Source organism: Papio anubis, chromosome 12, assembly GCF_008728515.1.
Source record: "Papio anubis isolate 15944 chromosome 12, Panubis1.0, whole genome shotgun sequence".
Taxonomy (NCBI): domain Eukaryota; kingdom Metazoa; phylum Chordata; class Mammalia; order Primates; family Cercopithecidae; genus Papio; species Papio anubis.
The window spans coordinates 18,420,765-18,447,129 of NC_044987.1; the positions used below are offsets into that span (position 1 = coordinate 18,420,765).

The 26,365-nt window shown below is 44.8% G+C and overlaps 1 long non-coding RNA gene across 7 annotated transcripts in view; it reads left to right on the forward strand.

Annotated features, from left to right (window-relative positions):
* The window catches only part of LOC103877933, a 47,417-nt gene that overhangs the window by 15,285 nt on the left and 5,767 nt on the right, over positions 1 to 26,365 (forward strand). For 2 of the 7 annotated variants that reach the window (XR_004177339.1, XR_002517232.2), the window contains exons 1-2: positions 6,934 to 9,759; positions 23,818 to 24,519. This is a non-coding gene — a long non-coding RNA (uncharacterized LOC103877933). Of the gene's footprint in view, positions 1 to 5,284; positions 5,468 to 6,933; positions 9,760 to 23,464; positions 23,503 to 23,817; positions 24,520 to 26,365 lie in introns of those variants that run through there. The other 5 variants (XR_004177341.1, XR_004177340.1, XR_002517233.2 and 2 more) reach the window with 5 other exon arrangements.

Genomic DNA, 26,365 nt, shown 5'->3' on the forward strand with positions numbered 1-26,365 from the left:
TTTCTCTCTCACTTTTGTTCTTTTTAGAAGACAACTCTACCCTCCTGGGTTTCCTCACTGGCACAGGAGCTCTGCAGAGCCAAATGACACCAAATGATGTCTCCAGCTGATGGTAATGATTGGGCTCTGGCTGAACCGCAAAAATAAGGCATAGAGCTGCAAGGCAGAGCCCAGACAGCACTCTACTGGAAGCCATGCGCGCTCTCTCTCTCTCTCTCTCTCTCTCTCTCTCTCTCTCTCTCTTTCTCTCTCTCTCACACACACACACTGCATGACACACATTTACATGCATGCACACATACAAATTCACAAACACAGACATTGATGCTGGTTTGTGTGTGCAAAGACATATACCCGTGTGTTAATACATACAGACTCAGACATAACTTCATGCAGCAACGACCCTTACTTTCCCCTTAATTAACCCCTCCTTCCTTCCCAAAGTGCTGGATTCACCCCACCAGTTATGTGGGCAGGTGTCTGGGGATGTAGTCCATTTCAATCCTGGAGACATAGTGAACCCATCCAGATAAAAATGTCTGGAGAGTAGCTGATGGCCGTGGAGTGGGGGAGAGCAGGAAGGCATGGTGTCTGCAGCATTTCCCTTAGTCGGGGGAAATAAAACCCCCCTCCGCCAGTGTTCCATTTCCTTGCAACCTCCCGCAGGCTGTTTCATCTCATATTGTGTGAGCTCTGAGGGGGTGTCCAATTTGAGGAACAATAACTATAAAGTCATTTGCAGTGTCCTGCTGTGGCACAGTGTCTGACTGACCTGGCTGAACACAACGCTAGCTCTGCAGAGCTGCCCCTCACTGTGGGCCTTGCATACAGCCATTCCCCCAGTGCCCCCAGTCCCCAATCCCATGTCACTGGGGCCCAGACTCAAGTCCCTCAGAACCTTTCGTTGTGACTTGGGAATTTCAGAGGAAGACCAGGATGGGCTCACCCTGCACAAGGTACTAACAGGGCCAGGCAGCAGGTGGTGGGACACCCTGGGGTGGATGGGAGAAGGTACTTAGAGAAGCCCCTTCTCATAGCTTGAGTCTGGAGGCTGACTGTCCTACAGAAACCCATGACTTTTTGCTAGGAACTTCAGGGCTGCATTTAAAAACTCTGGAAATTGGAATCCCTTTTAAAAAGTCATGCTGAATAGTGTCACCTTCACAGATCAATTGGCCCATCACCTGGTCTTAAGATAAAATTGCCCCTCCCTGGGACAGAGTTCCTAGGAGGGTCTCTGCTCTTTGAAAGGACCACTCAGCCTTCCTGGGTCACTATTCTGATAAAAAATATATATATCTATCTCTTTCATCTTATACGTTTCAAAGCACTCTCACATCCATTAGCCCATTAATTGATTCATTCATTGTACACATTTATTGAACACACAAGGCACTTCAAATCTTTTTAGAACAAGGCAGGATCTAGATAAATATATGCATACATATTGAGTATCCACAAAGTGAAAGTTGCTCTGATGGGCACTGCGGGGAGTGAGGAGGGTTTTATAGAGATAAAGGAAGCATAGCCTGCCAGGAGAGTCCCCCTCCTCAGATCTGTAAGTCAGAGGCACATCTACTATGCCGATTTCCCAGCTGTGTAAACCGAGGACCAGAGAGGTTAAAGGACTTGCTTATGGTCTCAAAATTAGAGGTAGATCTAGAATGCACCTCCTGATTCAAATCGGATACGCTCTCTGTTTATGCTCTCTCTCTTTTTTGCTTTCCAGAAAGTTCCAAGTTCCAATCTCTCCTTCCCTTCCTCTTTCCTTGACTTCTCTGGAACAAGCTATCTAAAAGAAGAAATAGTCACATTACAATTTTTTTTTTTTTTTTCCTGGGCTCATGTGAATATTGCTCCAGGGACAAGAAGAAAAAAAAATGTCTTCTCTATTTCCTTAAGAAGGTCAGCAAGACAGAGCAGTTATATTTCATATGCAGCCTCTCCAAGGACATTCATTTTCTCCACCAGAGCCCCAAGGTGGGCAAGGAGGGCCAGTTTTATGCAGCGTCTGTTGTGTACAGCATTCAGGACAACGTCCACTTGGATCCCGGGCTCTCCTCACAGATGGAGGAGATAAAGGAAGGTCCCTCTCCTGGTCTCCCTGCCAGGGAGGCTGTTGCTGACAGAGGGTAAGGGGCCTCCCAGAGTCCTCCTCAGGTTGGGGCAGAAGGTTGGTATTGCTGACCTCGCATAAGCTTTTACCTGAACTTGGGCTCTTGCCTGTCTTTGTTCTGAGGTAAGATGGTGTGTGTGCACGCGTGTGTGCGTGTGTGGGTTTGGAGGATGTATGAGGCAAGTTCAAGGTTGCAGGCAGGAAGCGCTATAGCTATTTTATCTCTGTACATGTCATCTTGTCAAAAAATTCTGAGACTCTTCAAGTCCCAGGACCCTCACAAGTGAGGTCTCAATGTCAACCCACCAGCAGCTTGACTAGCTACGGGAATGGGAATGGAGTTGCCTGGGCAGCTGAGTGAAGTGCTGGCCTCCGGTGCCCATACCTGCTTGCCTGTGCCCAGGGGTAGAGCCTGGCTGTCAGGAGGGCTGCTGTGGGGGAGGCCTGGCACCTCAGGAGCCTCCTCTGTCACCTGCTTGCTCAGATCCTAGGGACAGGATGTCTTGGCCTCCTGTTCCTTGGAGTAGAGGGCAAGTTCTTGGTTGCAAACAAGAGGAAATTGTTCTGGGTGGAATAAATGGAAAGAAAATTTGTAGAGGGCCATCAGGGCCAAGGGATGTTCAGGTGGTCTGGGAGAGTAAAAGACAGGGAGGACAATTATTGATTTTTAGCAGATGTCTGGCCAGGACATCACCCCTCTGCTACATGGGGCTGTCCTGCCTCTCCCAGCTATTCCCTATGGCCCCTGCTACTGGACACCATTTCCCTGTGTTCTCATCTCCAGGGCCAAGGGTCCTTGAGTGCCACTCTCTCTGTCTCTTACCCACCCAGAACCAGAGGCCCACGTGGGAGCAGGGGATGGGTTGGGCCCAGCCCACATACCAGGGCTGGGGCGTGGTAGGGTCTGTTTTTTGTTTTTGTTTTGTTTTGTTTGTTTGTTTGTTTTTTAGGGGAGTTTGGACAGGGAAAAAAGGCATATGTTCATCAGAGGAATGCTGAAGAATCTGGCACATCTTTTGTGGGGGAATTAATCAGAGTAACAAGGCTTAATCATGTTTTTCAAATAACAGGTTTTTTCCCCCTTTTTCCTTCCAGAATGTGATGGACAGATGGCAGATGGAGAATGAATGGGCTTAAATTACTGCAGGAGGGTGGAGAGAAGATGTGTGAAGGAGTTTCCTGATGGTGGTGGGTGGGCTCTGGGCCCCAGGGTGGGGTGACTCTGCAGCTGGTAGGCCCTCCCTGTGAAGAGAAAAGGGGATCTCCCCAGTGACTCCTTTTCCTATTGCTTCTTCTTGGAGACCTGGAGGCCCCTTAACTCTAGGAGGATTGGGGCAGCATCCTCTCCTGAGATACATGGAGGGGCATAATGATGGGAGCAGGTAGCAGAGGCTGAGCCTGGGGCTCTTCATCTGTGATTGTGCAGGAAGACACTAATGGGGCCTTTCCCTATTAGCCCTAAGGAATTAGACTGAAAGGAAACTCCTGATCTGAAATGGTGGCATTTGCTAAGTTAGAAAATGGAAGTACCACCCAGTCTGGGGGATCCCATAGGCACCCAAGAGTGCACCAAGCCACTAGGACTGAGTTCACCTGAGAGTCCCACCCTGCTCGGAATATGCAGACTTGGTGTCCTGTCCCTTTAGAGCACTCCATGCCTGGAAGTGCCACGGCCCACATGGAATGGGCCCAGCCAACAACTCTCAAGGAGCCCCAGCAACGAATGATGAGCATCTCCCCTGAACCCATCTCCCCCCATCTCCCCATGCCCGGTGTTTAAAGTGAATTGTAACAAATATCTGATAAATGAATAAACCTGTAAATGGAATCAAAAACCTTATGAACTTGAAGGAGAAGTAGGAGTCCCAGGTCTGTTAAGTCTAAATTGCATAAATCTGATCAACTCCCTGACAGTTTCTGCCAATGGCTTTTGAAGAGGAAGAAAAGGGGTGAGCAGAGAAATTGGGCAGAGGAGGGGGAAGAGCGAGGGGCAGGGGAGGCAGGCATGACTCAGTAATTAAGCTATCACCAGGAGTCCCCAGTGTTCCTTAGCTGGACTAATAAATGGATGACAATAGGAGTTCCTTGCAAATCTGTCTGCTCCTATGTGTCTGCCCAGAGGACACCTTTAGAGAATGAGAGATTTGCATAAAATGGGGCCAAAGTCTCCTTTTGGGCCTTTCTGGACAAGGAGCTGAGGAAGAACTGTGGCATCCTGGAATCAGCTACTGGGCCTAGATGAGTTCAGCTGCTAGGATGGAGTCCATCTGGTTGGGTAGCTGGAGCTGGCGGCAGGGAGGTCACATTCAGGATGCGCTCAAGGGCTCTCGATTTGGCCTCTGCCACTTTTTGTTCTGTTGGGCAAATTACTTCCTGCAGTGGTTTTAAACATGGCCACAGACTTCTTTAACACTCATCCTAGTGAGAGGTGGTGGTGGTGGATCTGTGTCCTCTTCTCTTGAATCTAGGTGGCTTTGTGACTCCACTAATACAGAACAGTGGCATTGATGCTGTCTGACTTTTCAGGCTGGGCTGCAAAAGGTTGTGCAACTTCTGCCTGAGTTTCTTGGGACACTGTCGTTGGGGGAAAACAGGCCCTATTTAGGAAATCCAATTGCCCAGAGAGTGCCATGCTGGAGAGGTGTTCCTGTTCAAGGCCATGCCCCACTGAGCTCCCGGCCAGTGGCCAACATCAATGGCCAGCCGTGGGAATGAACCTCGTGAGCCACCGAGTCTCGCCCAGCCTTTAGATGACCGCAGTTCCAGCCCGTGTGCGACTGCAGCAGCTAAGTCACAGCTGCCTAATCAAACTCTCCCCAAATTTCTGACCTGCAAAATTACAAACACTGTAAAATTATTGTTTTAAGCTGCTAATTCAGGAGTAACTTGTCAATAGCAACCAAAACACGCCCCCTCTTGGGTTTCAGTTTTTTTTCCTGAACCATGAAGGGTTACACTAGATCATTTTTAAAACCGTATTTTGAAAGTTTTAAATAGTAGATGAACTTTTTTCAGTTGTTTTTATTGTAGTAAAATATACATAAAATTTACCATCTTAAACATTTTTAAGTGTACAGTTCAGTGGTATTGAATATATTCACAATGTTGTGTAACCATCATCACCATCCATCTCCATAACTCATTTCATCCTGCAAAACTGAAGCTCTGTACACATTAAATAATAACTCCCTCTTTCCCTTTCTCCTCCAGCCCCTGACATCCACCATTCTACTTTCTGCCTCTATGATTTAGACTACAGGTATCTCGCATAAGTGGAATCATACAATGTTTGCCTTTTGGGGCTGGTTTATTTCACTCAGCATGATGCTTTCATGGTTCATCCAGGTTGTAGTAAGTACCAGGATTTCCTTCCTTTTTAAGACTGGATAATATTTCATTGTATGATATACCACATTTTGCTTATCCATTCATTTGTTGATAGACACTTTTGTGTCTTCCGTGTTTTAGCTATTGTGCATTAATGCTGGTGTGAACAGGAGTGTACAATGGAAAGAACCTGCTTCCAATTATGTCAAATAGATACCCTGAAGTGGAATTGCTGGTTTGCATGGTAATTTTATTTTTAATTTTCTGAGAAACCACCACACTGTTTTTCACAGTGGCTGTCCCATTTTGCATTCCTGGTACCAGCGTATGAGGATTCCAGTTCTCCACACCCTCACCAACACTTGCGCGCTCTCTCTCTCTCTCTCTCTATTTTTTACAATAGCCATGATAATGGATATGAAGAGGTGTCCCATTGTTGCTTTGATTCACATTTCTCTAATGATTAGTGATGTTGGACATCTTTTCAAAGCATTTTTTTTTTAAAGGAGTTCAAATGCATGAAAGGATAACGGAAATTAAACAATTTTCTTCCCTATTCTTGAGTTCTTCTCACCACTGAGAGGTAACTAACAACATATGACTGATTCTTCCAGAAATGTTTGATGTGATTACAACATAATTATATCTTTATAAAATTACACATAGAATTATATCATAGTTAATTTTTATAATTTCCTTTTTTCACTTACTAATACAGATTGGAGATATTTCCATACCAGTATACATAGGTCTACTTCATTCTTAATGTCTGCATAATTCCATGGCATGGCTGGGTCAACATTTACTTCTCTAGTCACTGTTGACTTTTCGGTTGCTTCTAGGTTGTTTGGTTGGTATTTTTTGCTATTGTAATACTACATTGACTATTATTGTGCACTTGTTTATGCTTTTGTAGGTCAAATTCCTAGAAGTACAGTTTCTGGGTCAAAGGATATATGCATTTACAATTTTGATAATTATTGCCAAATTTGTCTTTTAAAGAGGTGGTACACATTTATACCTTCACAGTGAGGGAGCTAGTATCCTGCTACCTTTATTATCTTTCAAGTTTTGTCAATCTGCTGGAAGAAAATAGTGTTCTGTTTTCAAGTATTCATTTCTTTAATTGTGAAGTTGAGCATTTTTATATGCACTTTGATGATTTTTTATGCAAAATTTCAATCATATGCAAAAGTAGAGAGACTATATCATGAACTCCCATAAGTAGATCACTCCAAATCAACAGTCATTACGGGTTTACCCCTTGTTTCAGGATTGATGATTTTTAATTTCTGTTTTTCTTTGAATAGCTAATTCATATCCTTTGCCAATTCCATAGGGCTGTTCATATTTTGTTTTTTAAAAAAATGGTTTGTAAGAGCTTTTCTTATAACAAATTAACTTTTTGCCATTATATGTTACAAATATTTTTCCTATTAAACTTGTGTTTTGGTATTAGTTTCTTTTGGTATACAAACAATTTTACTTTTTATATCAAATTTATCAATCTTTTAAAAAGATTTGTAGTTTTGTGTTTTCAATGATCTTCTCTATTCCAGGAATATAAAATAAAATAATAAAATACATCATCTGTATTTTCTTTCAGGATATCATATTTTACATTAAAATCATTGATGTATTTGGATTTTATTTTTGGTATAAGGAGTGAGATAGGGATCTAATTTTACTTTTTACATATGGTTAGACTACTGCTATCCAATAGAAATATGATGTAAGCCACACATATAATTTAAAATTTTCTATTAGCCGCATTAAAAAAGTAAAAAGAAACAGGCAGAAGTAATTATAAGATATATTATTTAACCCACTATATGCAAAATATCAGATCAACACGTTAGCTATATACAAATTATTAATGAGCTATTTTACGTTTTTTCATACCAACTCTTCAAAATGGAGTGTATATTTTGGACTGGTGGCATTTCAAGTGCACAGCAGCCACATATGGCCAGTGGTTACTGTACTAGACAGCACAGAATTAGACAATTCCCCCAAATAATGCTGATCAAGTCCTTTTTCTCCATTGATCTGAAATACCACCTCTATCATAGGCTAAATTATGTTTTATGTTTAGGCCTATTTCTGGTTTCTATTTTTTCCATTGAGCTGTCTCTCCCTTCCCACGCCAATAATAGACTATTTTAACTATGATGGTTTTAAACTATTTTTAATTCCATGTGGAGCAGTTTCTTTCTCTTATTTTTGTTTAGGGTTTCTGTGGCTCTTCCAGTTTAGTCCTTTCTCTAGATAGGCATTAATATCTAACATTAGATATTATCTAATACTATAATATAGATACTGTACTATAGATACTATCTATACTATAGTCTATATACTAAACTATAGTATATGATACAATAATATAGATATTAATATTAGTATCTATACTATCTACTATGCTAATTAGTATAAACTATTAGTAGATACTATACTAGTGTTTATTAGTAACTATATTATGGTATCATATATCATACTATAGTATAGATAGTCAACCAACCAACCAACCAATGTAGAAGCAACTGAAATAATGTTAGGCATTAATATCCAAAAATATATTAGTTCGAACAGCAAACAAACTGTATTATGGGCATTGGTACGGGGATTGCAATGAATTCGGAGCCCAGGTGATTAATAAGGGTCCTTCCACTCTAAATCTCAGTGGCTGCACTTTGCTGCCGGCAGATGGAATGTGGGGGCTGGAAACAGTCCCATCCTGTGTGACTAGTGTGGTGGGCTCGTCTGTGCTGTGTGGCACGCGTGTCCCCACCAACCGCAAGACCTTCCAGCAGGTCCTTAATCCCCCATGCGTGGTGTGAGATGTGTGTTTAGAAATTATCCAGTGGTGATGGTTTAGAAAGTCCGACACTAAAACTGTTTTGCCGCTGGCTGGGAAGAGGAACTTGGGCTGCCTTCTGGAGGTAATTGTCTTGGAAGACAAAAAACTGAGGAGATGTGGGTAGGGAAGGAAAAAGGAGTGACAGGCTAAGATTGGAGAAGGAGTAGATAGGTGAGAAAAATCAGGGAGAAGGGAAGGAAAGAGGGAAGGTGAAGGATTGGAAGGAGAGGGAGGAAAGGAGGTGGGAAGAGAGGTAGAGGGTGGGGAGGTTTTCAGGACAGTAAGCTGGAAGAGATGGGGGCTGGGGGTACCCCGGGAAGGAAGAGAGAGCAGTCACTGGAGAGAAAAATGCTCAGTCTCCGGAGAGCACTGACAGGCAGGCTAGGGAGGTCTAGAGCGCCGACCCGTTCTCAGCACCAGCACCTCTTTTCAAGGCAGCCTCATGGCCATGATGGATCAGTTGACAGTAGGAACAAGGGCTCTGATCTACAGGAGGCTGCAGTGTCCCTAAGAGACAGGGTTAATGGTATGGGGCAGCGTGAGCACAGGCATGATTATCAGAATCCATTGTGCCTGGGGAGCTGGGCCAGGAGCTCAGGGCAAAGGCTGGCAATTCCCAGCTTTCAACAATGTCCACGGCTAGGGTATAGAGATTCTTTACCCTTGAGACTTGACTGAACTGGGTGTGAGGGAAATAAGGATGAGGGATGGTGAAGTTGCATGAACACTGAGGAATAAGAGAGGAAGGACTCATCCAAGACGCTGGGTCCCTAGATGCCACTTGAGGCAAATGTCTTAGTGGTTGAAGGCACTGGGCTTCTTTCAGGAGGAGGGGAATGGCCTCACCCTCAAATAACCCTCTTGACTTTCAGAGTCACCTCTCTTGTTATGACTCTCACACCAAAGCGGGGAGTAAGGAAGGAGGGGCAGATTACCCAGGGAAGCTGAGGCCCAGAGGTACAATCCCACTTGTCCAGGGCCACCCAGGGGGCTGGTGGCAGGCCCTCTCCCATCATGGCTGAATGCCCTTGCCAGGTTTTTCTTGTCCCCGCTCTGTCTGGAGAAGCAGAAAAAAGGAATGTCAGGCGTTGACTCAAGAGCCACTGGATTTTCAAGGAGTCAGAGGGTCACAGTGAGTCGGAAACAAAAGGGGAAAAAAACCCCACCTTCACAGCTGCCAGGATGCGCAGCCTGTCTCCCTAGACTGCTTGCTCCTCATCACAACAGCGACAAAATGCTATTTTCCTTTCAGTGGTGTGCACAGGTGCCAATCCAAATGAGTATTATTCACACACTTCAGTCCAAACACTGTGAAGTCTTCAAAGGTTGATTAAACCTCTGACATTGTTGCTTTACTTCCCCTCACTCCCCGCCAGGTGAAGACCTCCTTCCTGTGACCTCAGCCCTCCTCCTTCCCTGTGCTTCTCCACACCGCCTGCCTTCGCACACAGGAATCCAGGTATCCTAGGAGAGGGTATGTCCAGTCTCGTTGGGAGGGGAAAGGGGAATGGTGGGGAGCCTGGCTTGGACTTTGGTTTGCTGAGGACTCAGGGAACAGGGCACAGTGAAGTCACCTTGCGTGTGATGGGGGCCAGTGGCAGGGGCACTTAGGGGTGGGAAAAGTGAGGGATTTGACTTTGATTACCCAGCAAAAATCCATTTCCTGCTAGTAATGACTGGCTGGTGCATATTGGAAATCACAGCCTCCCGCTCTACTCTCCCCGCATCATTAGTCCCCAGTGGAGCGATGTCTCATTGGAAATCACACCTGGTGAAATGAGGCATGATGTGAAACTCTATGGACCTGCCTTCCCTGGGTAGCCTAATGGTGGCAACTCGGAGGCACCCAACACTGGCCAGGGTCCCTTGATAAGCCAGGAGATTCAGTCATGCTGTGGCATTCTTCAACTTTCCTTCATCTTATCTGTCATCGAGGCAGGCTGTGTACAAAATCTTAAAGCAGTCTGTACCACCTGCAATGCTTTACATAGTGCCTGGTGTCCAGAAGCACCCCACAGTTAAGCTAGCACAGGAGAATGACAACTTCAAAGATCAAGGGGCCCAATGGTCATGGAGTCTAAGTAGTATTTGTTTTGTTTGGCCCAGCATCCATTTCCCTTTCTTTTGGTAACAGCATCCCAAGTTTCCTTGAAGAACTACCCCTTTTCCATTCCAGTCCAGAGGTTTGGGTGGGATTCTCTGCATCCTTCGCCCCACCCTCGGGGGTGGGCATGTGACCAAACACTGGCCATTCAGCATTTGACCCTAGGGACTGATGCAAGACTGCTATAGAAAGCCAAGTGCAATGCTGGGACTACTGATGAGAAAGAGGTGTGCCTTTCACCTGGAGCTGCTAAGGTGATTAGATGTAAGCCCAGGGTTACAGAGGACAATCTTGCCAGCACACAAAGTGACCACTTCAGTGGCTAATGTAAGACGAAAGAAAATGGGGACATATGTACAATCACATGATTTACAACAAATATTCCACCATCCTTCAGGAGGGGAAGAGTTGTACTTTTTAATTGATGGTGTGGGTTAATTGGATATTCATACAGAAAAAAATGAACCTTGATCTCTATCTGACATCATTCCCAAAAATTAATGCATGAAGGATCATAGCTCTAAATGTGAAAGCTAAAACAATTAAATTTATAGAAGAAAACAAGGGAGAACATATTCCTGACTTTGGAGTCATCTGAGTTTTCTTTAATAGGATATACATGAATATGTACACACACAACAGTAAACACAAAATAAATGTTAAGTTGGACTTTAGTCAATTAAGGGCTTCTTTTCATAAAACTACACCATTAAGAGAGAGAAGAAGCAAGCTACAGATTAGGACGAGATATTTTTAACTTATGTATCAGACAAAGGACTGTAATATTCAGAATATATGAAGAACTCCTAGAAATCAGTAAGCAAAAGATATAAAGTCCAATTTAAAAATGCTAATGGGAGTATAACTAGTGATCACTGCTTCAGAAAACTCTTTGAAAGTTCCACAAAGGCTAAACATATATAGGCTCTGTTTTTCAGCAACTCTACTCCTAGGTACCCAACAGAAATGAGTGGTTTTCTTGACCCAAAGACATGCACATAGCAACTTTGCTCATAAGAGCCAAAATTGAAAACAGTCTATGTGTTTATGAACAATAATTTGTGATGTGTGCATATAATGGAATGGTACACAGCAATGAAAAGAACAAACATCAGAGGCACACATTTCACAATCATGATTTTGACTGAGCAAAGTCAGCCATATAAGAATACTACCTTATGATCACATTTATATGAAACCAGGGACAGGAAAGACTAAACAATGGTGACAGGAGTTAGCATAGTGGCTACCCTTAAGCAGTTGTTGTCTATGGTGAGGTAAAGAGAAACCTTATGGGATGTTGGAAATTCTGTAGCTTGATCTGGGTAGTAATTTTTTGTGTAGAAATTCATTGAAATGTACACTTAAGATCTGTACATTTTGCTGTGTGTAAGTTATGCTCCAATTTTAAAAAAGGATAGTGAAGAGAGGGAAGGTGATTGATCTTGAGAATATATCATCAGAGCACCTGGATCCAGCCATACCTGAAGACAAACACCCCTGGACCCTTTAAGAGATCCCTTAATAGCCAATTAGTTCTCATCTCTTTTTTTGTATGAGTCAGCTTGTGCCGAGTTTCTCTCACTTGCTGGTAAAGTTGTCCTCAAAACTACCATCTCGCTGCTTCTAGGCCAGAGCTTTCCTCCTTCAGCAGTCAGTTCCCTTGTGGAGTCTCAGATACCTTTGATCATAGTCTCTGGCCCTCATTTGATTGATGTTTGTGTTATGACTGCCACGGGGACAGGGATTGTTTCTGTTTTTCTCACCACCATATCTCTAGTGTCAAGGCCACCAGGAGGATATGTAGAGTCCTGGGCACATTTTTTTCCCCCTGTGGGACCTCTGTCTATATAAGCAATTTGAGTGAGGAAGCCAGAACCATCCTAGTGGCAATATTTCATGGAACCCCATGGAAGAAATACTGTCAGTCAGAGGGAGCAATGTACTCACCAGTCCAGTCTCCTAGAATTGCTTCAGAGCATCTGGTCAACCGTGTGTGTGTGTGTGTGTGGAGGGCGGGGGCTGGGGGGCGGGGAGAGGAGTGGGGTTGGGTGTGTGTGGCGGGGAGAGGAAGGAAGAAACAGGAACAGGGCTCACACAGGGCTCAGGAGTCCCTACCTGGTCAGCACTGGCAGCATCAATAGGTACCAGGCACCAGAGAAGGGCCTGGAAAATTACCAGGAATGTGCTTCGAAGCATGAAGCCCTGAGGTGAGGGTCCCTTTCACCCAAGTCTAAGGCTCAGACCGCCTGGAGCTGTGTAGTGTTTGGCACCTCAGAAGTACTCAATTCATGCCTGTTTGGAGGAATGAGTAAATGAAAGGTTTCACCAGGATTATATAACACATGGTAAGTGGTCAATGATGTAGGGTAGTTGTATTACTATTCCTGAGAGGCAGGAACCCTCCTTGCTCCCATGCCCCCCAGAGCAAAAGAGTTGGGCAACAGGGTCTTGTGACTCTGTCTTGAGTGCGTCAGCATCTCACAGGGTCAGGTTTGGGAATAGTCCCCATTGTGGCCCTGTCATAGAGGACAGGTTCCCAAGGAGGAACAAAGGGGCCTGAAAATCAGGCCAGGGAGAAAAAGACCATTTGGGGATTATTTAGCGCTTATTAATTGGTCACCTCGTTAGCAGCCCATCTGCAGTCTGACTCCAGCAAGTGAGTGGGTGAAAGGGAGGGGCCGCCTTGACCAAGACTGGCTTCACAGATTCAATAATAAGGACAGAGCAATTACCGGAACTTCTAGAGCCAATTCCCGTTAGGAGCATGCCAGGCCGGGCTTTGTCCTACGGAGAAGAGGAAAAGGTCAGTGTGCTCTGTAGGAGAAGAAAAAAAGAGCCCTTCACAGGGAAAGAGCCTGCCCGAGGGAGGGAGACAAAGAAAAGGAGGGCTCTGTGGAGGTGAAAAACTAAAGAAAGAATGACATTTGGAAGTTTCTCAGAATGAGGAGAGGAGAATAATGAAATAAAAATTACAAGGGAGAAGGCACCAGTGAACAAACCAGGAGAGACCAAGGGAAAGGGCGCTGGAGGATCACTACTGCCCTGGAAAACAGCTGGCAGAGGCAGCCTGGCAGGGGCTTGTAACCAAGCTAATCACAACCTGCTTGGCCTCAGTTTCTCCATCTATAAATCGAGGGCCATGTAGACTGGGTACCCACTGGACCTCTGGTCCTGTCCTGTTCTGGTGTGTAGAGGAGAGGAAGGTGAGGCTCAAAGGCACTACTAGGAATGCTAATTTGCTCCAGCCCATTTGACATGGTCTGGGGCATAAATAGTGCTGCTTCCCAAATGTTCCCCCACGTGTCCCAGCCCCCTCATACTAAGGTGGAGCCATGGAACTAGGTCTTGTCCATGAGCAGCTCATGTCATTTCTAGGCTGAAGCATACAAGAGCCAACAAATGGCCCTCCAGCTGTCTTCTCTTGGCCATAGTAAATTCCAAAGCCTGGATCCCTGAGTGACCAAGTGGAGCAGAGGCCTCTGCTGACCTATACGGACATGTATCATTAATGGAAATAGGCCTTTGCTGTTTGTAAGACACTGAGATTTGGGCTTGTTCTGAAGAGAAACATGTGAGGGTCATGAGCCACCCTATTTGCAGAGGACAAGTGGCTGAAGTGTGGACTTGACGAGTGGAGGTCAAAGGCTGGACAATGTGTCTGAAACAAGCATGGTCTCCCCAGAGCCTGGCTGTCTATGCAGTTACTGGGAGTCCCTCTGCTTCCCTGACATCTACCTATAGTTGTTGGACAAACCCCCATTCACTGAGATGAAAGGATGTCTCTCTCCTTGATTGACTGGAAACTGAGGAACTGAAAGAGACACAGCCATCTTTGTTAGATCTGCTTGTGGATCAGCCCTCTGGGCCTGAGCCCATGGGATGGGGGAAGAGAGGAGTCTTTCCAAATCCAGGCATAAGTCACATCTAAGGATCTTTCTTTCATAGTGTGTGGTCTGCTTGACCAGAGCTAGACCTGAAGGGGATACATGGAAATCATAAAACCAGCATTCTCCCTTCCTCAGTGCTTCAGAATGTCATGGGCGGGGGGTCCTTGATTGGTTGCAATGATTTTCTCCGCACATCTTGGCCACCCCACGAAGCCAAAGTGCAAGATTAGGCTTCCATGTACTCACCCTCCCCTTCCCTGGGAAGAAGCAAGACATCAACAACAGTAAACTCAGGGCCTGTGCAGACAGGCATTGGCTTTAGTCTTTGTGGGGAGGAAGTTTCTCCTACCTCCCCTCTGACTTTGTTTCACAAGCCATTTGTCATTGCTTCCCAGGGTACTAGGAATGGAAGTGAGTGGGTGTGGGGGATGGGAGGGCATTTCTGCAGGACAACAGGAGCGGTGAGTGCAGTGTGGAGCCCAGCACACTCTCTTCTTCACCCTAGCTTTCCTGCTGGCATTGCCATATCCCTCCGTCTGTTTCTTTCCGAACCAACTAAGTCTTTCCCTGGGCTCTGAGCATGGATCCAGGATCCTCTGCTTCTTTTTTGCCTCACTCCCCTCCACCCTCATCACCCACAGCAGTGGGTATTCATTATTTAAACAACCCATGCCTCTGAAGTCTTATTTATCCAACATCTTTCCACAGCATATGTCAAAATTTACGGTAAGAGCATTCATCCCATAATAAACATTTGGCTTTGCTGGTCTACCAGCGGCAGGGCTAATTAGGGAGAGGGATTCCCTTGTTATCTGAAGGGAGGTCAGATACAGCAATTAGCATTGTTGCACAGCTTTAATTGTGACTTGGAGGCTAGGCCCTTTGGTGCCAGGTGGGGTGGAGAAATTGGCAGGGAGGAAAGGGGAGCCTTCCCCGGCAAGTTCTGGGAAGCCACAGCTATGCTATGAAAGGCAGCTCAGCTAGTTGGTTTCCTGGACTCCTAAGTCTCTGTATGCAATCTGAGCTCCCTGCAGGCTTTTCATCTTTCAAGCAGGGCCCGATCATGGAATATTCTCCCACCGACCTCTATCTCCCCAGCCATCTCTGTGAGCATTCAAGAGGACGCTTCCACTTGAAAATCCTGTCATTATCTCAAACTCAAAATATCCAAACTAAATGGACACATCCAGGAATCAGAACCGTAGGATTTGAGAAGAAGCTTAAAGATCATTGGGTTCATCATTCACCCCTTCTTCTGGATGTCTCCAGGTCAGGCAGTTGTTCAGCTTTGGTGGGTCACTCTCTGGACCCCTTTCCCTGGGGAGGAAAGAGATAAGTGCTCTGGTTTGGGCTGGGATTCTCTAGGAGCAAGGGCTGGCCATGGGCCTGGCTAGGCTGATTGCTGGATACTAGGTGTGCCATCCCACAATGCAATGCAAATTTAAAGGCAGAGAGGTCCAAGAGGCAGGTACAAGGAAATAGGCAGAGAGCCAGGCTCAGCTCTGAAGCAGAAGGGGATAAGATGGAACAGGCAAGAGCAATGGGGGTCAAGAAGACTGCCATTCAGGGGTCCCCAAAACCACTCTTAGCTTTAATAATTCACCAGAAGTACTCATGGAATTCAGCAAAACTGTTAGACTCACAGCTACAGTTTATTAGCAAAAGGTTACAGGTGAAAATCAGCAATGGAAAAAGGTGCAGAGGCATAGTCCAGTAGAACTCCAGGTGTGGACTTCCCTTATCCTCTCCCAGTGGAGTCAGCAGACAGCTCCTAATTCCCTCACAAATGATGTTGGCAACACACACAAAGCGTTGCCAACCAGGGAAGCTCAACTGAGCCTTGGTGTCCAGTTTTTATCAAGGGTTGCTCATGTAGGCATGGAGCTCCCGCATGACTTACCTCAATCTCCTGCCCTTCCAGAAGTCAGTCTGAGACTGAGACCAAGGACCTTAGGTAAAAACGAAGGTGCTCTTACTGGGCAGATATTCCAAGGGCTGAGAGGCTAATTCTCAGGAGCTGGGCAAGGGCCGAACTTCTCTGTGCGAGGTGAATCCCTACACTCCCTGGGAAGCTATCAGAGGGAGGAGGCAAGGCCATGTTGGAAGAGTGGGCTCCAAGTGGCACAGAGGTCTAGGCCTGCTCCAGAAGCAACCCCCTGCCTCTCCACCCCAATTGCCTGGGGGATGGGTCAAAGAGACACCAGCATCAAGTACAGAGGAGTGCTTCTCCACCTGGGAATGGGCTGGTCTCTGAAGAGGAAGTCTGAGGGAGGAGGCTGTTTACAATGTGAGAGCAACACAACACCAGGATGAGGAGTGAGAGGATGAGGAGCATGAGGCCATCAGATACACACTCCCAGGGTCTGAACTTTGTTGTTGAGGGGCAGCAATTATGGTGAGGGGCAGCAATTACGGTGAGGTGGGGTTTAAAGCTTGTGTTTTGCACTTACCAGCTTTGTCACTTGGGGCATATTACACAGCCTCCTGGAGACTCATTTTTTCCACCTGTAAAATGGGGATGGTAACAGTTCCTGTGTAACCAGGCCGCAGTGAGGGTTGCATAAGGTGAACATGAGATAAATGGTAGCTATCTTTATCCTCACCATTAATACCTTTCCATGAGACCAAGTGCTTCTTGAGATATTCTTGGCCTCTGTAGAGTTCTTTCTCATATCGAGATGAAAACTGCTTTTATACAACTTTCTGTTACACTGTTCTGGCCCTCCTTCCTGATCTTCCATTTCTGTCAGTGGTATCACCATTTTTGTTCTCTGGGACCACCAGTTCTTTATTCTTTCATTTATTCCTTCACTCATACATTCAATACATGTTTATTGATATTTTTGTCTATTGATATTGATACCGTGCTTAACGCTGGGTATAGAAGAGAAAATAAGATATTCCTAACTCTCAAAGGACTCATGGTTAAATGAGATAGCAAATAACTGTATAAAATAAGCAGTTAAAATGTTTTGGTTGGCAAGTGCATTGAGTACTTGGGGCATAAAGGAGGCAGTGATCTGTTTTATCTGCTCCTTCACCTCCCTAAGGCACCTTCACACTTGTCTTTATTCCCCCCATGAGATAACTTCCAAATTTTCTCTTTCTTTTTTATTCTTGTTGCTATGGGTTCAAGAATTGTAAATGAATTGATTCTCAGGTTGGAACTCACAATAACTGCTAGTGATATCCTAGAGGATTCCAGCGCTGCGTTTTGGCCAGTGAGACCAGATAAGACAGTCTATCAGAAAAGAATTAGAAAGCTGTGATCATGGAGAATACATTCTGGTGTCCTATAGCATTGTAGAATGACTAGAGTTAACAATAATACATAGTTCCAGATAGCTAAAAGGAGGATATTAAGTGATCCCAACACAAATAAATGCTAAATGTCTGAGATGATGATATGCTAATTACCCTGATCTGATCACTATACATCATGTGTATTGAAACATTGCTGTGTACCCCATGAATATGTACAATTATTATTTGTCCATTAAAAAATAAAATTAAAGAAAAAAAGCTGTAATCATGATACAATTCAGCCTTCTGCCATTTGTGCACACCCAAGGCTCAGATTAGGCAGACACCCTGGCTACATACAAGCCCCTTAAAGTGCTACCCACTTGCATGCCCCCACTCCCTGTTAAGCACCACACCTACTTCATGACTCACCACCTCATCTCAAGCACACCCCATGACTCACAGTGGTCTCTCCCTTCCTGGAATAATGCCCACAGCAGGACTCGCTGCCTCACGTCTGCTGTGTTGTCTTCATTTTGGATAATATTTTCCTTGGGTGGGACTTACCCATTTTATATCATTGGTGTCTCTTTCACCCATTCCCACCCCCAGCCTAGTGTAGGTCTGGGCTCCGGATGGGTGCTGACTGATTGATAGATAGCCATTCCAGGTGATTGTGAAGGCCTCTGCCTCCACCACACCTTCCATGTTGGAAATGCCTTGGCTACGTTGCCTCCAGATAAGGCACTTGCCTTAGTATCTCTGAAGGGACAATATGATGTTAAGAAGAAAATGCCTATTCTCCATCTCTCCGTTGCTTGCACTCAGTCCTTTGTTGCTGCAACGTCTCTCTGCTACTTCCCTCCACATAACCCGAGAAAAAATGTCCAAGTGGATCTGGAAGCACTCCTAGCCTGCATGGTGCTCACCCTGTCAAGGCTGCCTTCATAGAGATGACAGCTCAGAAAAGAGTGGGGAGGGAAGTTTGGGGGCTCCTGCAGGGAGGTGGGAACTCCATGGAGAAGCCAATATTCCACATATGTGACCTTCCATAATGCAAACATAGGAGGATGGGAAGGTTTCCTGGGACAGGACAGTGCAGCCCATGGGGAGCTGATCCTGGTGAGAGGGGCTGTGGCTCTCCACTCCTTATGAAAGCGGGAAGGGATGAAGATGACTGGGAGGGCCTAACTATTAAAATCTGGAACTAAGGTGCTCAGAACAGTGACAAAGTGAATCCAAAGTTTTGGAAGCTATCCTTCAGCAAATGTTTACTAAGCAGGGTTCAAGGAGGCATAAGAGAACCGCTGTTAAAAATCATCCATGCACCCATCCATCATTCATTTCTTCAGTAACATGTTCTGAACAGCTACCATGAGCCAAGAAAGGTGTTAGGCACCAGCACCACGAAGAGAAATACCATAGAGTCCTTGTTGAGGAGGCTGAGAGTCCATCAGGGATTCTGAAGCACAGGAGACAGGCAGGGAAGGAAGGAATGAACTTGGAGAGATTAACTGGAAGCAGGCAACCAAGTGCTTGGAATAGTAAGCTGGAGAATGTGGTCTTAGTTGCAGCTGGGGAGGCCCTGAGGCATTTAAGCGAGGGAAGGAAGGGTATGTTTAGAAAGGCTGCAGTGGCAACAGCATGGTGGATTGCTTGCAAGGGAGCAAGCTGAAGTCAGGAAAGTCAACAAGAAGAGAGGAGGAATCTAAAAGACTTTTGCAGTTAGAATTTATTTGAGGAATATATACAACGCTATCCACAAGAAACTGTGAGCACTGAAGGAAACCACTCGGTTTCAGCATGGTATGGAAGCAAGACAAACTAGCAAAGAAGAATTGTGATCCCAAATGCCAGATGGAAGGAGGAGAAAATGCACTCACCTACTGTGAAAATTCACTTACATTGAGACACAGGAGAGAAAAGTGATACTAACACCAGCTTTGAGGTCAGATAGAAAATAACTTGACACTAGTTGTGCAGATTTGACACACCAGTTGACCTCTCTAAGATTCAGTTTCTTTGTCTTTAAAATGGGTTCAAACTGTTTTGAGGATGAAATAAAGTCGTGTGTGTAACATTTAGCATAATGCCTAGAGTGAAGCAAGTTCTCAATAAAAGTCAATTGTATTTATTGTTAGGAATTAGTTGACAACAACAACATTTATTGTCATGGAGTGTCCTTTTTCTCAGAAGGCTGGAGAAGGAAAAGGGGAGTAGAGGGCCCTGTAAACAGCCTGGCTAATTGTAGGTTAGCCTGCTTAGCAGTCATAAGACAGTATTCATATTTTGGAGCTGAGCACCGCTAAATAGGGAAGCAACTCCTGAAGAATTAAGACACAACTGTGGAGTCTGACCTGGGTGCCTTTGTTTTGTGTTGCAGATTTTTCTGTCTCGACTTCTCTGACAGAAGATTGCAGTGTCTCCTGGCACACCAGGGGGAATGTGGCAGAACAGGAGGGGTGAACTTCAGTACTGTAACCAGGCTGGTACTCTAACACCAGCTTTGCACCTTGGTGGCAGCATGAGCACTTTAGTTAGAGTCCCAAGTTAGACTCTAGTTAGATGTCTCAGCCATCCCCCCCTCTCTCTGTCACATGGTGGCTGTCTTTATTGAGGGGTGAAGGGAAATTCTCCTAAGAAATATAAAGCTCTTCTGGGGTCACCTTCTAAAAACCATCCAGAAGTGGGTGAGCCTATCCTTGGGACTTCTTTCTTCACTCAGTTGGCTCCTGCTCCTTCAAGAACTTTTGGGGACAGGATGAAAGAACTCAAGGCTCCGGGCTTACCCACCACAACTTTGTAACCTCGCTTTTGCCATAATGGTCTCCTTATGCCTCCACTATGAAATGACCAGGACTCTTATGTTTTTTTCTCCTCTCATTCCTCCTTTTTTCTCTTCAGTATAATCTCTCTTTATTGAGAACTTACTGTATGCTAGGAACTATGCTATATACCCATACTACATCTCATTTAATTCTTACATATCCCTGTGAAAGAGGTAGTCATATGAATACCATTTTATATGTGAGAAAACCAAGGCATAGAATAGTTAAATAAATTGTCCAGGATCTTCTAGTTAAAAACTGGCAGAGTCAAGATTCAGTCTCAGGTCTTTTTGATGCCCAAACATATATACTTTACCTTTAAAAGTGTGGCTCATGGATGCCTGGAGTTTCCTAGGTCCTTTACAGGGTTCTGTGAGATCAAAACCATTTTCATGATGCTATTTGCCTTTTTCACTGTGTTGACATTTACACTGAAGGCACAGCATCAACGATGGGTAAAACTGTAGGCTGCTTAGCCCAAATCAAGGCCGTAGCACCAAACTGTAATACTAAACATTATATGTTTTACTAGAACGCACTTGCAGAATAAAAAAAATCACTTTTACTCAAGAATGTCCTGATGTGGCAGGAAATATTAAGTTTCTTAAATGTTGACCTTTGAGTACGTGCCTATTTAATATTCTGTGTAGTAAAATGGGAAGTATGCAAAAACAATTTGTGCTCAATATGTTCGTCTTGAGAAAAAGTACATGTGCATTTGAGTTGCAAGCTGAACTAGCCACTTTCTTAATAAAATACCTGTTTACTTGAAAGAATGAGTGACAATTTATGACTAACCAGACTTCAGTATTTGGAAAATATTTTCTTACAGATGAACAAAGTGAGACTGTCATTTCAAGGAAAATGACTGACAGTATTTGTTGCCATAGATAAGACTGAAGTTTTTAAGCATATTAGAATTTGTGAAAATTTGTATTCATATTGTATCAGTCACGGTCTAGTCAGGAGAGAAAAACCACCTTGCATTTAAATAGGGAAAGTTTAACATAAAGAATGAGCTATTTGTAAGAACAAAAGAGAATTCTAAAGAATACCCTAAGACTAAGGGAGAGTTCCAATAAAGGAAGAAATTTGAGTAAGGGCTGGGAATTAGACTTCATTGGAGTTGGTATCATGGTAGCCCCCTGCATGACGGGAAGCTACTCTGGGCCAAAGCCCATCCACAGTGAGTAGGCCAGGCCTGGCAGACGGGAAACTGCTTGTGATGGTCAATGGAATTTGCTGGAAGCTGTCATGGAGGCTGGTGAACATGCTGGGAAGCCCAGCTGTGGCACACACAGCGTTTACCAAGAAGCCCTTCTGTGGTCCTAAGAGGCTGCCCCCAGGGAGGAGCTGCAATGGTGGGTGAACTTTCCATAAAGCCACTCTCCATGGTGCCAAGGAAAGCTGGTAATGGGGAGATGCCAACTCCAATGAACATGACATTACTTAGTATCCCATGCACTGCTGGGTACCATGCACCAAGGAGCAAGCTGAGAAGATCACTGGAAGCAGGAAGAAAAGCCCTTTCCTCCTCCAGTGTTCTTCCAGTGCTGTCTACTGACAAAAGTTCCAACTGGCCAGTAAGAAACATTCCAGTATTACAAGCAGGAATGAAAGTAGCCTTGGAGCTGAGCAGCAATAATTTGATGGCTGGCATAGTCCACCCTTTTGTTTACACAACTTCTGCACACACTTGAACTTCTGTTTGACACTGAAACAACTGTCTTTCTACCTAATGAGTTATAGCTATCCTTTGAACTAGTGAAATGCTCATCCTTTTCCTAAACAGATGTATAGTCTCAAGAGTTATTGTATCCATTGCTGGGTATATTAACATCTCCTTAAATTTAGCCATGGTACTACTAAATAACACCTAAACAGAACATTATAAAGTTTAATCTTCAACAACTTGTGTGTAAAATGATGATGAGGGGCCTGGCAGCCTGGCACCTCTTCCAAGGTGGTTTCCCTTGGTTTCCCAGAGGAAGGCTTCCCAGGGAGCTCTCCTACACGGTGTAGCATTTCTTTATGGGCAGTCTTACAGGAGGCACCTTCCTGGGGAGTTCCACAGGTTCCCTAGCTGGCTTACCAGTTAGCTCAACGACATTTCTGAAGAAGGCTTCCCTGTAAGTTTCATTAGGTGCCCTGGCAGGGGTTTCCCGTTTTCCAGTTCCTGTTTCCCAGCCTCAGCTCACTGACTATGGTCCAGCTTGGATCCAGGCAACCCAGAGAACTTCTCTGCCTTCCTGCAGGCTGTAATCGCACCTTCTCCAACGAGGTCTGAATCCCAGTGGCCCTTGCACTGGTAACTTCCAAATAGTTAAAGACTTTTCTGACGCAATCTGAGGTGATATGGACAAATGTGGATTTCCAATATTGCATCGTGAAATGTATCAACATTTGCAAGATCTGCATAACTCAGTGAACCAATATTTTCAGATGATCAATCCATGCTGCAAAATTCCATTTCAAGTGTAAGATAGATCAATGGATTTTAATGTAACATTATACGAAAAGGGTTCTCATTCCAAGCTGTAACCTTTAAGAAAGCACCATTTTTTGAGTTTTGATGTAATTTCCATAAATATCCACAATTATCAGAAAAGATTATTAAGCTATTCCTCCCCTTTCCAAATACATATCTGTGTTAGGCTGTATTTTTTTCATATGCTTCAACAAAACAGCCTATCACAACAGGGTGTGTTCAGAAGCAGGTACGCGAATCCAGCTGGTTTCTATTAAGGCTGCCAATAAAGAGATTTGTGAATATAAAACAAGGCCACTGTTCTCACCAATTTTGTTTTGGAAAATTAAAAAACTCTTGTATATATTTACGTATAATAGATATGTTATTTTTAAATGAATTAATAAATATTTTATAATTTTCTCTGTCTCTCAGGCTGGAGTGCAGTGGTGTGATCTGGGCTCACTGCAACCTCCATCTCCAGGGTTCAAGTGATTCTCCTGCCTCAACCTCCTGAGTAGTGGGGATTACAGGTGTCTGCCACCACACCCGGCTAATTTTTGTGTTTTTAGAAGAGGCAGGGTTTCATCATGTTGCCCAGGCTGGTCTCGAACTCCTGGCCTCAAGTGATCTGCCCACCTTGGCCTCCTAAAGTGCCGGGATTACAGGGGTAAGCACCACACCCAGCCACTTTTCTCAGTTTCAATATCCAGTACATTAAATATCAATAGACAAAACCTACACAAACTTGAGGTCTTGGGGCCTCAGTGTGAAGAAGTTCTGAGACTAAGATTCCCGGGAGCTGCTGTTCTGGACTAGAGTAACTTTCCTTCCAAAAGTGAGTCCTGTGAGCTTGAATGTGGACAGCAGCTAAGGGCTGTGGCACATCAGCCACAGGGGTGCCTCTGCATTTGGGGCTTGAAAATTCAAAGATATTTACATCCAGATGCCTAGAGAAGCTTCAACTCCCATCTCATTTTTACAGCACTGCACGTGCTCCCTGGCCTTCTGCCTTCTTTGATGTCATTACCTGCCTGAGCCTTTGCTGAACCTGAGCGCCGGTGATGGAGAAGTGCCTTTTGTTTTGAAGAAGCCCACCCTGAGAGAGAGATATCATTGACTTTGTAAGAAGGGGCTTGGGTTGGATTTGGGGAGCCACTCGAAGGACACCCTACGTGAGCACTGGGACAAGCTGCTGCTCTGGGCAACATATCTCCCCCTTGCCACTCTGGGCTGCCCATCTATTGAACAGAGCCTGCTGCTGCTTCTCTGTTCTCCCATCTCTCTTAAATTGTACGGTTTTCACTTTCCCCTGGTGGAGTGGAGTATCTCTGTATCTTGTCTGATTTCTTCATGCTAGACGTTGGGCAGGAGGCACACGTGAAATGAATAAAGACTGGTCACCCAGAGCTTTCAGGGAGGTGCTCACTACCCTGAGATGCCAGGAGCTCCCGAGAAGAGTGGATAGGTCTGAGAATGAACTCTCTGAATTGGAAATAAAGTACAGCAGCAGGCTGGCTTGTTATATCCAGGGGCAGGAGTGGCCCTAGGGAGGGTGCTTCCTGACTTTGGTGTAACTGTTTGAAACATGCCTTGTTGAGCAATGTTGGAGATGCTCACAGTCTGGCTCTCAGGACTGGGAAGACATAACAGAATCACTGAAATCTCCCAAGATTGTGCAGACCAGGTAGGTCACTGTCTTTTCTACTCGTCTCAGGCTCTTTAAGGGCAAGAGCTACCTGGAAAAAGAGGTACAGGGAAGTGCATCCAAGCATCTGCAAGAGGGTGTCCTACTCAAACGATAAGGAGGAAGCAGTTTCGTGCACCCATACATTACTCAAACAACAGATGCCCTTCAATGTCTGGTGGGAAATGTCACTAAGAGGAGCCCTACTCTGTGCCTTCTGTCCCAGGTCCCAAGTTCCTTGTGAGCTCTGCCTCTGTGCCCCAGGGGAGGCTTCAGGCTGACCAGCTCAGCAGAGAGGTGAAAAGAAGAGGGAAGCCTCCTCAGTCACCTCTGAGATAAAAAGAAGAAAGAAAAAAATAAAAGAGAGGGGGAGAAAGAGAGAGAAAAGAAAAAAAATCAAAGACTAATCCTAAAAATTCTCCTTTAATCTTAGAGCTTCCAGACCTAGTTTCTCTTTCATCTAGGACTTCGAAGTTATCTAGTTATTTTATGGGTAGTGAAACCACAAGGCGAAGAGAGGGTGGTGGGGGGGGAGATTAAATTAATGAGCAGGTAAGCAGGTTTATTATTTCGTCTGATCCTTCCTTCCTTCCTGCTAATTTCTCTGAGCCAATTTGGGAGGCAGAGCCTATCATGTTAACTCAGAGACAGAGTATTGTATCCATGTTCTTTCTGAAGTCATTTATCTGAAGGATATTAAAGATCCAATTTACATAGACATTATGGCATTGTGAGGAGGGTGTGTGCATGTGCGCAAATGAAAGCGAGTGAGCGAGTGAGAGAGAGAGAGCGCGCACGCTAAGGTATCCATCCAAGTGGGCCCGTGTTTGTGTACATACTCAACCTCCAATGAGTGCCATCTCTCATGAGGCTCTCAGAGAAGTTTGCAATCACTCAGCAAGTTAGTTCAAGAAGTCATTGGGCCTTGACAGAAATCAGGCTCCAGGCAACAGCAGAAATGTTTATTAAATTTGTGCTTCAACCCTCAGGCTCCTGCATTTCCTTATCGTTGCTCCTAGGTTCACAGTAGAGGAAATAGGGCCCTCTTGAGCTTGATATCTGCTTAATTAAACGCCTGATCGTATTGACCCAGCCCATGCATGTGCCTGTGTAATGAGGCACGGGGTAGGATAGATGCAGAAAAGAGGTCAGTTTCCCAGGTTAACCCTCAGCTCCCAGGTTAACCCAATCCAGTAAACAGAGAGCCCTCGATTCCCCACAAGAAAACTGGGTGACCTGGGACATTCTATGTAATCTGGCAGCTGGGTCTGTCATTTTAATCCCTCATGAAACATAGATAAAAAACACCTATTCTTCCTATGATTCTTCTTTGTTAAAAGCACAGAATGAAGAGATATGCATAATAGCACGCTACAGAGAATTTAGCAAGAATGAGGGGATATGAAGCAAGTATAGTGGTTTGTTGTGAAGATTCTTTCAGCAATAGCCGATGTCCCTTTGCTGATGTTGGGCTAACCAAGGAGCCTTGTGATGGATAATCTGGCCTCCTAAGCAGACTTTCTCACCAGCCCATGCCAATGGCTAGTGCCAGCGGTCCTGTAAGGGATGTTGCCATTGTGAATGAGTGTGTTGTCATTCACCTCCAATGCTTCCATTCATTTATTGTGTATTAGTCTGTTTTCATGCTGCTAATAAAGACCTACCTGAGTCTGGGTCATTTATAAAGAAAAGAGATTTAATTGACTCACAGTTGCACATGGCTGAGGAGGCTTCACAATCATGGTGGAAGACGGATGAGGAGAAAAATCATGTCTTACATGGCAGAAGGCAAGAGAGCATGTGTAAGGGAACTCCCATTTATAAAACCATCAGATCTCATGAGACT